Source organism: Pseudophryne corroboree, unplaced genomic scaffold, assembly GCF_028390025.1.
Source record: "Pseudophryne corroboree isolate aPseCor3 unplaced genomic scaffold, aPseCor3.hap2 scaffold_651, whole genome shotgun sequence".
Classification (NCBI taxonomy): Eukaryota; Metazoa; Chordata; class Amphibia; order Anura; family Myobatrachidae; genus Pseudophryne; species Pseudophryne corroboree.
In genome coordinates this window covers 101,212-113,046 of record NW_026970240.1, presented here as the reverse complement: position 1 = coordinate 113,046, position 11,835 = coordinate 101,212, and positions in this window count along the sequence as shown.

Here is an 11,835-nt window from a genome sequence, read left to right as displayed (position 1 = left end):
AGATTAGCCATTTTTTTTCAACTGATTGCTACGCAGCGAACAACGGCAGCAAGCGATCAACTCGGAATGACCCCCTATATACATAGAAACATGGATTTTTACTGCAGGAATTATGGTTAGTTTAGGGGTATCGGTTAGGGTCAACAGAGGTGTAGCTAGGGGTCCAAGCGCCCCTGGCAAAGTAAGGGACTGGCGCCCCCCCTTTCGATAAAGCATTGCAGTCCATTGGCGGTTACCATGTTGGAGCCACAGCAACTGACCCCCTCCCCCACACGCTGCCCTACATCATCGGCTGGGATTCACTGTTGGTGTGAAGCCACTGGGAACATTCTGGTAGCATTAGCAGCAGGCTGTGTCATAGATAGGGAAGGCAGAAGGTTAACTAGCTAATAGCAGTCTGTTGGCAGCAGAGGCTGGGCGGGGGGCTGAGAATGAGCCAACGCTGATCAGTGTCCAGTCTGCTCAGACAAAAATATTTTGTGATCAGGGCTGGTTCTAGACCAAAGGAGCCAATAGCAAAAATTTCCTTTGGCACCCCCCCCCCCCCCCCCCCCACACACACACACACACACACACACACACACACACACACACACCAAAAAAGAACATATCCCAGTTTAACATAACGCTATGTGGTGCAAGGTGTGGAGCTGGTCACTTGTATCAGACCTCTGACATTTGCCTTTTCACCCATATTGCATACTTTTTCTTGCAGGTTGTGTCTTAATTCAAGAAGTGTTCTAAGTACTTCAGCTTAGTATCTTTACTGACCCCTCTTTACCCCACACTACATAACTGACCCCTCTATACCCTACACTACATCACTGACCTTTCTATAACCATCACTGCATTACTGACCCCTCTATACAGTACACTGACCTCTATATACCTGCTAGTACATCCCTGATGCCTATATTCCCTAAGCTAAATCCCTGATGCCTCTATTCCCTACGCTACATCCCTGACGCCTCTATTCCCTATGCTACATCCCTGACGCCTCTATACCCTACGCTACATCCCTGATGCCTCTATTCCCTACGCTACATTCCTGATGCCTCTATAACCTACGCTACATCCCTGACGCCTCTATACCCTACGCTACATCCCTGACGCCTCTATACAGTACAATGCATTACTGATCCCTCTAGACCATACATCCTCATTACATCAGAGAGATAGTGAAACACTGGAAAAAATAAGGATAAAGTGGACTACAGAAACTGATGCTCTAAACAAAGGAGAGAGAGAGAAAAGCACAAGGGAAAGTGGGCAATCGGAACACCATAGAGAGAGGAGAGATAGAAATGCCTGAAAAAGTAAAGGGGGTTGGGTATGGCATCCGGCGCTCGGGATTCCAGCAGTCACATGATACCTAATCCTAATCCTAACCCTCTGGGGGGGTGGCGGATAGGGCTAACCCTCAGGGGGTGGCAGCTAGGACTAACCCCCCCCCCCCCCTCCTAGTGCCTTCCCTAACACCCGCTCCCCCGGTCCTAACCCTCCCTCCAATACTCGCCTTCGGGATGTTGGCTGTCTGTGTGCCGGCACCAGTCTCCCAAGTGGTGTCAGGATTCCAACATCTGTCAAATGACCGCCGGTATACCGTCTGCCGGGATGGTAAATGTATCCTGAGGACAGGTAGTGAGTGTGGAGGGATAGGTGGTTCAGTAAAATGTAACAGCTCAAACTGCGATCATTCACTGATAAATTGATTTATAGCTCTCCCTTTTTAACCATTGCAGTCATAAAAGCAATGTTTTTTAAACTTTTAAATAAAGCTTGTTAGCATCCCCAGCACACTGTATATGCTGGGAGATGTAGTTCTCAATATGAAAACATTTAATTACTGTATGAACTCTAATTCCCCAACTGAAACCTCTCACAAACACACACTCCTAAATCTAGTACACACACACACACACACACACACACACACACACACACACACACACACACATTTCCCCAGTACTGACAACTCTCATCACTTCCACACACTGACAACTCCCTCCTGCTCCTCTCCCCACTGACACTGACAGCTCCCTCACAGTCACACACATCCTCCACCCCCCCACCCCCCCCACACACACACTGATAGCACACATGCACAAATCCCCCCTTCCTCGACACTAACTGTCACGGACTGCTTGGGCAGCAGGGGGCAGGCTCTGACTTGAAGTGCTGAAATTCAACAGCTCTCTCGAACTTGCAAGGCATGGCTGTGCAGCTGTCTCCAGCCATCTCCTTGCCCACTGTGTAATTTGTGGCGTTCTCTGATGTTCCCCGCTCTGCCTCTACAACCGGCACATAATGTACAGCAGTGGTGACTCCTGAGTATGGGCCTGGAGAACTCCGCCTACCGGGGGGTAGGGATTAATAATTTCAAAGGGGCAGAGCTAGGAGTGAAGCAGTGGACAGCAGTTGAGGGGCGTTTCAAACTGTAACAGGGTTGGGACAATTTCAGTATCCTTCCCTCACCGTCTAATTGGTCAGTCCCACGCTGATTGCCATAGCGCCCTTTTCGAGACTGCAGAACTCTATCCCTTAGCCACGGTTGGCACAGCTGGATGGTGCCCCTGGCAAGTGCCATCCTGGCCAAGGGGTAGATACGCCCCTGAGGGTCAGGGCCAGCAACAGAAATCTTGGGGCCCAGTACACTGATATCTCTGGGGCCCCCTCAACCCCCCCTTAACTTGGCAGAGGGATCTTTAAAAAAAAATGGAGCCTTTGACTCGGACCGTCAGTGAGGCCGGCAGGTGGTTTTCATACTGGGCTATCCAGCTCTTCGGTGACGGTGGCAGGGACATTCAGAAAAGGGCCAGCACAGCAACATGCATAATAATGGCAATACAGTATGGACCACAGGGACTGGACAAAGTGATGGGGTAAAAGGAGGGGGGAGGGTTTAGTTGGCCTGTTAATTGTTTTCCTGCTTAAATTGAGCAGTTGGTGGATACACTTTAAAAAGCAATATTGGCACTGTGGCCCCATTATTTCTGTTCTTAATACTTGGAGCCCTGAACAAGTGTCCCCTTTGTCCCCCCTGTCACCGGGCCTGTTCAGGCGTTACCTATGGAGAAGCTGCGACATGACATCCTAGGACACGATACTGCACCATGCATCACCATTATATTTCAGTGTGCCTTGTCAATATTTAAATCTTGTTCTGTGTGACGTGAGTTGTAAATGGTTGAAAATCTCTGTGCTACAGTATCGTCACCATGTAGTTATAACAACACCGCAAAACCACCAAAAGACGTGTTTTGGTAGAGGGACTGCTGGAGGGGCCCATTGGGGCCCCCAGTTTGCTACCCCACCCCAGTATACCTGTGCTGTAGCCAGTGGAAGGGGCACTATCTTCCTGGTGATCTCTTCGGGAAGATGGTGCCGCACATAGAAAGCAAAGACTCTGGCTGCACTCTCCTGCCCTCGCTCTAAGCAAGGTGATCGGGCCACAAAAGGACCCCTGTCGGACCCCTGCCGGACCCCGGCCTGTGGGCCACAAAAGGATGCATTGGGGGCGGCATGCGGCCCATGGGTTTGACACCCCTGCCCTAGAGTATCAAAATTTGTTTCACGCCACCCCTAGGCCAAAGTTTTTTTTATTGAGAAATTCAGAAAAAAATATAAAATTAAGTAAATTGTGTTTATAGCATGTCATCCTCAGGTTCAGTTATGTTGTGAGGGAATGGTTTTGCCAATTTAATAAAGTATAAATAATTTTAATTGGTCCTGGACCACCAAACTATGCTACTAGTGCAAGAACCCCAGTTTGGAAACTACTGCCATAAAATAAACCTTTTTTGTTTTTTTTAAACTACATGTAATACACCTTAGAGCTCAGTTCCTAAAAGGTTTTAAACCCTTGCATACAGTAAACTACACATATTTAAAAATCCTACACCGGGCACAAGTGCTCACGGGCCAATTTCATGGCAGTCTCGGATAGGAGGGCATTGTGGATTCACCAAGGGAATGCTGATGCTGACTCCAAGAAGAAAGGGAGTCTCTTCCCTATGAAGGTGAAGCCTTGTTTGGCGACGGCCTAGTTCATTTGATCTCGGCAGCTCCCGCAGGTAAGTCATCCTTCTTGCCCTATGTTCCCTCTCAACGGATGAAGACGCATCATTATCTGACGCAGTCATTTCGGCCCAATAGATATGCAAGAAGTTAAGATTCCCCTTTCTTTGCAGGTAGAGGAAGGAAAAGAGGGAAGAGGTCTGTAGCCTCTTCAAGATCGCAGGAGCAGAGATCGTCCTCTGCTTCTGCCAAATCCACTGCATGACGCTGGGGCTCTCTTGCAGGAGCCCGCACCAGTGGGGGGCACGTCTAAAACTCTTCAGTCAGTTCTGGATTCATTCGGACCTGGACTCGTGGGTTTTACAAATAGTGTCCCAAGGGTACAAACTGGGGTTTCAAGACGTTCCCCCTCACCGATTGTTCAAATCAGCCTTAGTCAGCAGGGAGAAGGTTTTTATTCAAGCCTCTTCGTGGTCCCGAAGCCGGACGGCTCAGTCAGACCAATCTTAAATCTGAAATCCCTTAATTTCTACCTAAAGAAATTCAATTTCAAGATGGAATCTCTCAGGGTAGTGATCTCCAGTCCGGGGGATAAAGGAGATTTCATGGTTTTGGTAGACATAAAGGATGCCTACTTATATGTTCCCATTTAGCCACTGCATCAAGCTACCTGAGGTTTGCAATTCAGGATTGTCATTACCAATTTCAGACGTTGCCGTTTGGTCTGTCCACGGCTCCGAGGATTTTCACCAGGGTGATGGCGGAAATGATGGTTCTCCTTCGCAAGCAAGGAGTCACAATTATCCCGTACTTGGATGATCTCCTGATTAAGGCGAGATCCAGGGACCAGTTAGTGCAAAACATCTACTCTCCCTGACAGTTCTTCAACAACATGGTTGGCTCCTAAATTTGCCAAAATCGCAGTTGGTCCCAATGACGCGGTTGTTGTTTTTGGGAGTGATACTGGACACAGAAGAGGTTTTCTTCTAGTGGAAAGGCTCTGGAGATCCAGAGTCTGGTCAAACAAATTCTGAAACCAGCAAGAGTGTTAATCCATCAATGCATTCAGTTGCTGGGGAAGATGGTTGCGGCCTACGAGCCCATTCAGTTTGGCAGGTTCCATGCCAGAGTGTTCCAGTGAGACCTGTTGGACAAGTGGTCCGGATCCCTCCTACACATGCACCGGAGGATAATCCTGTCTTCCAAGACCAGAATCTCACTCCATTGGTGGCTGCACAGTTCTCACCACCTAGAGGGGCGATGGTTCGGGATCCAGGACGGGATCCTAGGGACCACGGATGCAACCCTCCGAGGCTGGAGAGCAGTCACACAGGGGGAAAACATCCAAGGAAGATGGTCAAGTCTTCCTTGGATGTTTTCATCTCCACATAAATGTTCTGGAGTTAAGGGCCATTTAATAACTGCAGACACAGTACGCACTGGGACGGGTGCCCATCATCCTCTACGGACTAAGAGAAAAGGATTTACCGGTAGGTATTAAAATCCTATTTTCTCTAACGTCCTAGAGAATGCTGTGGACTCTGTAAGGACCATGGGGATAGACGGGCTCCGCAGGAGACATGGGCACTTTAAGAAAGACTTTAGTTCTGGGTGTGCACTGGCTCCTCCCTCTATGCCCCTCCTCCAGAACTCAGTTTGATACTGTACCCAGTGGAGACTGGGTGCTTTTCAGGAGCTCTCCTGAGCTTTCTGACAGAAAGTATTTTGTTAGGTTTTTAATTTTCAGGGAGCACTGCTGGCAACAGACTCCCTCATCGAGGGACTGAGGGGAGAGAAGCAGCCCTACTCTCTGAGTTGCAAGGTCCTGCTTCTTAGGCTACTGGACACCATTAGCTCCAGTGGGATTGGTACGCAGGATCTCACCCTCGCCGTCCGTCCCAGAGCCGCGCCGCCGCCCCCCTCGCAGAGCCGGAAGATAGAAGCCGGGTGAGTATGAGAAGAAAAGAAGACTTCAGAGGCGGCAGAAGACTTCATGATCTTCACTGAGGTAACGCATAGCACTGCAGCTGTGCGCCTTTGCTCCCATACACCTCACATACTCCGGTCACTGTAAGGGTGCAGGGCGCAGGGGGGGCGCCCTGGGCAGCAATATAAACCTCTTTCGCAAAAATATAACATATATACAGCTGGGCACTTTATATATGTATAAGCCCCCACCAATTTTACAGTTTAAGCGGGACAGAAGCCCGCCTCCGAGGGGGCGGGGCTTCTCCCTCAGCACTCACCAGCGCCATTTTTTCTCCACAGCACAGCTGAGAGGAAGCTCCCCGGACTCTACCCTGCTTATACCACGTTAGACAAGAGGGTTGAAAAGAGGGGTGGGGGGGGCACATAATTCGCAAATTACATACAGCAGCACTACTGGGCAAACATTAAGTTACTGTTTTATTCCTGGGTTATATAGCGCTGGGGGGTGTGCTGGCATACTCTCTCTCTGTCTCTCCAAAGGGCCTTGTGGGGAAACTGTCTTCAGAAAAAGCATTCCCTGTGTGTGTAGTGTGTCGGTACACGTGTGTCGACATGTCTGAGGAAGAAGGCTATATTAGAGAGGAGCGGGAGCAAATGAATGTGGTGTCTCCGCCGACAGCTGATTGGATGGATATGTGGAATGTTTTAAATGCTAGTGTAAACTCATTGCACAAAAGATTAGACAAGGCAGAAGCTTTGGGACAGTCAGGGTTTCAACCCATGCCTGATCCTATGTTGCAGGGACTGTCAGGGTCTCATAAGCGCCCACTATCCCAGATTGTTGACACAGATACCGACACGGATTCTGACTCCAGTGTCGATTACGATGATGCAAAGTTACAGCCAAAATTGGCAAAATCCATTCGATTTATGATTATGGCAATAAAAGATGTTTTGCACATCACAGAGGAACCCCCTGTCGCTGACAAGAGGGTACATATGTACAAGGGAAAGAAGCCTGAGGTAACCTTTCCCCCCTCACACGAGCTGAACGAGTTATGTGAAAAAGCTTGGGAGTCTCCAGATAAAAGACTGCAGATTTCCAAAAGGATTCTTATGGCGTATCCTTTCCCATCAACGGATAGGTTACGATGGGAATGCTCCCCTAGGGTGGACAAAGCATTAACACGCTTATCCAAGAAGGTAGCCCTCCCGTCCCAGGATACGGCTACCTTCAAAGAGTGTGCTGACCGCAAACAGGAGATTACCCTGAAGTCCATTTATACACATTCAGGTACCTTACTCAGACCGGCAATTGCGTCGGCCTGGGTGTGTAGTGCTGTAGCGGCATGGACAAATACCTTATCTGAGGGGATGGATAGCCTAGACAAGGATACTATTTTATTGACCCTGGGGCATATAAGAGATGCTGTCCTATATATGTGTGTATGCAAACTACAGGTGGTGCTGCAGGGCCCACACCCTTTTACTTGTCTTGTAGAGCAGCTCTGAAGCTGTTACAGTGCCCAGCTGCTGCAAGAAATCAGCTTGAATGCTTCAGGGGCTTGGGCATGGCCAACATGAGCCCCACACCGAAAGAGGGTGGGGGTGTTTAATGCAAACTTGGGGTTATACAAGCGCCGCAAAAGGCCGCCATGCCCTGCATGCCCCTTTTCTCTTTTCATATACAGATGAGGGTTCCAGCCAACTTTGGCCCACTGCTTGGATGACATCACCGTATGCAAATCCGTCTGCTGCAGACCTTCCCCCAGGAATGCTTGCAATAGTTGTTGCATATGGTTTAATGTCTGAGGGTGCTTCAGTATTAGGCAGCCTTCCGCCCTCCCATGTTCATCTGAAAAGATGTGGTCTCCCTGCAGTTGTTGTCCCCAGACGAGAGTTCCCTTGTGCTTCCTCAGTTAAATCTCCTTAACTTGACGGGGGTGTGCCCGAGCAGCCGCCCTCCCCAGCCCTATCCCAACACATACTTATCTTGCATATGAGATCTCTTGATCATGAAGATAGTTCTCACAGGTTGAGGTTCATCCTGGCCCCGCTCCCCGCTGGAGAGCGCTGATGGGGACAGCAGCGGGGCTTCAGCAGAAGGGTGAGTATGTGTGGCCAGAGACCTCCCTTCCCATGTGCAGGCCTGCAGAGTCTGCCACGCAGGATTGGGCATGTGGCACTCTCCCTCCCAGGGGCTCTTCCAGATGTAGCTCCTCAGCAGTATTTTTCCCGGGCTGCGCGGCGCTCTCCCCGACTGGCATCCGCCCTGGAACACTGCCTTCCTCAACGCAACATCAGCAGGGGGCCCTGGCCTCATCAACATCCCAGGTCTTTCTCATGTATGTATCATGTATGTGTGTGTGATATATGTATGAATCATATATGTTTGTGATATATATATATATATATATGTATGTATCTATCTATCTATCTATCTATCGTATGTGTGTGTATATATATGTATCTATCATGTATGTATGTATGTATCTATCTTGTATGTATGTGTTCTATCTATCTATCTATCTATCTATCGTGTGTGTGATATATGTATGTATCTATCATGTATGTGTTATATGTATGTATCACACCTTCCTCTATACATATACATACATACATACATACATACATACATACACACACCTATATCTGTACGTACACTGACATACACACACCAACATCTATAGATAAACACGCTGACCCCTAAACGTACACCAACGTACCCACACCTGCATCTATACCTACACATGCTGACACGTGGACGTACACCGGCTTACCCACATGTGAATCTATACATACATGTGCTGACACCTGGACATACACTGATGTACCCACACCTAACATCTATACATATACATGCTAACACCTGGACGTATACAGACGTACCCACATTTGCATCCATGCATATATAGATGTAGGTGTGTGTACGTCAGTGTACGTCCAGGTGTCAACGCGTATATGTATAGATGCAGGTGTGGGTACGTCTGTGTATGTCCAGGTGTCAGAATGTGTATGTATAGATGCAGGTGTGGGAACGTCAGTGTAGGTTCAGGTGTCAGCGCGTGTATGTATAGATGCAGGTGCTTGTATGTCCAGATGTCAGTGCATGTATGTATAGATGCAAGTGTGGGTACGTCGGTGTATGTCCATTTGTCAGCGCGTGTATATATAGATGCAGGTGCTTGTATGTTGGTGTATGTCCAGGTGTCAGCATGTGTATGTATAGATGCAGGTGTGGGAATGTTGGTGTATGTCCAGGTGTCAGGGCGTGTATGTATGGATATTAGGTGTGGGTACATCAGTGTATGTCCAGGTGTTAGCGCATGTATGTATAGATGTATATATACACACACATACGATAGATAGATAGATAGATAGATAGATAGATAGATAGATAGATAGATAGATAGATAGATAGATAGATACATATTATAAGGGCACGGCCAGGTGTTAGCGCATGTATGTATAGATGCAGGATAATAATCACACAGCGTGCCCCCCACCAACCACAAACCTCCCCCACCCCCCTGTATGACATAAACACCGCTAATTCCACTTACACACAATAATTTCAGTTTGCGACCAGGAGCCGGCAATGTATGTGCACCCAAATGAAGCCACTGTACATGCCCTGCAGGCTGCTATGTACTGCAACAGGTGCAACAAATGTAAATGCCCTATCTTTAAAATGGGGCATATTTTACTAAATTAAAAAAACCTGTAACTTTCTGTAAAACCTTAACCCCAAAAGGCACTACACTAACATCGGGGTGTAGAGTTGGATCTTGATCCAAGGCACCAACAGGCTAAAGCTTTGACTGTTCCCAGGATGCCTTGCACCGCCTCCTCTACAACCCTGCCCAGTGGCGTAACTAGACCTTTGTGGGCCCCATAGCAAAATTCTGAATGGGCCCACCAGCACTCAACAAGAATGAGTGGCGTTTGGGGTCAGAAAAGTAGAGGGGAAGGGGTCTGACAGAGTAGGGGGCAGGACATGAATGAATAGAAATAGAATACTGAGAAACTGAGGTGTCCATTATATAAAGAAATACAGTATGTGTGTCTGTGTGTATATCACACACACACACATATAAGGGAAATTCAAATGCCCTCAATTATTGCGCCCATTACACTCTGGTTTAGGTGCACAAAGCACCTAAACCTGAATAAAGTAATGGGCGCGATCATGAAAAGACACCGTTTGGTTGCCCAAATGGGTCTCTTTGCACACATTTCAGCTTGTTTCCCCTGGGGGTAGCGAGCTGAAATAAACATGTCGCACCCGTTGGCAGCAACATTAGAATAGCTGCTGACGGGCACGATTGAGGGAGGAAAGGGACATTTGAATCCAGCCCATAGATGCAATGTGAATATGTAATTTGTACCTTCCTATCTTAAAATGTATAAAGTAGTGTTTACACTAGAGGTCTTTCCGAACCCCCTAATCCTAACATTGTAATTTGCTTTAGGGCGCACCTCCAATTAGTCTAGTGTTTCGTATTTTCACATTAAATACTTTCTTGCATTGGTTGGTTAAAGATTAGATCGTATATTTTTCTAGATATAGCTGTGCATAGTCTACAAGGCTACATGCTTCTCCCCTAACTAGAGATGTGCAGCGGGCATTTTTCGTGTTTCATGTTTTGGTTTTGGTTTCGGATCCGCAGTTGTGTTTTGGATACGGACGCGTTTTGGCAAAACCACCCTTTCGGGTTTTGTATTCGGGTGATTTTTTTTTAAAACCTCAAACAGCTAAAATCATAGAATTTGGGGGTAATTTTGATCCTATAGTATTAAGCTCAATAACCATAATTTCTACTCCTTTCCAGTCTATTCTGAACACCTCACACCTCCCAATATTATTTTTAGTCCTAAAATTTGCACCAAGGTCCCTGGATGACTAAGCTAAGCGACCCAAGTGGGCAGCACAAACACCTGGCCCATCTAGGAGTGGCACTGCAGTGTCAGACAGGATGGCACTTAAAAAAATAGCCCCAAACAGCACATGATGCAAAGATAAATAAAAAAAGAGGCGCAAGATGAAATTGTAGTGTGTCTCTCCTGCTCAGTGTCAGTTCTCAGTAGTATCCTCATCAGTGCTCAGTATCACTGCTCATTGTCTTGTGCTGCAATGTGGTGCTCAGTATACTAGAGTACATTACTAATAGTCCAGTGCTGCATCTTGCTGCTCAGTGTCAGTTCTAGTATCCTCATCAGTGCTCAGTATCACTGCTCACTGTCTTGTGCTGCATTGTGGTGCTCAGTATACTACAGAACATTACTAATAGTCCAGTGCTGCATCTGGCTGCTCAGTGTCAGTTCTAGTAATCTCATCAGTGCTCCGTATCACTGCTCATTGTCTTGTGGTGCTCAGTATACTACAGTACATTACTAATACTCCAGTGTCTTGTGCCGCATATGGCTGCTGTAGGGTGCTGTGGTAGTGTCCTGTCACTGTGCATATGTCATCATTCCAGTCACAGTGATATCTGGTATCTATCTAGTGGTATCTAATTCCAGACATTACCACCGTCTAATTCCAGATATATTACTGGCATATAATTCCACACATTAAAAAATGGAGAACAAAAAGGTGGAGAGTAAAATAGGGAAAGATCAAGATCCACTTCCACCTAGTGCTGAAGCTGCTGCCACTAGTCAAGGCAGAGACAATTCAATGCCATCAACATTATGTAATGATTATACGATACATTATATATCATATCATTGTATGGTTGTAAAATACAACTTAAAAACTTTAATGAATAAATACATAAAGTAGCTTTTATGTAACCTTTTTAAACCTATTAGCATAGACCGAATCTCATCGTGTGTATAGGCCTTTAGTTCAACAACAGCATGGGACCAGTTAGTGTGTTTTGACTA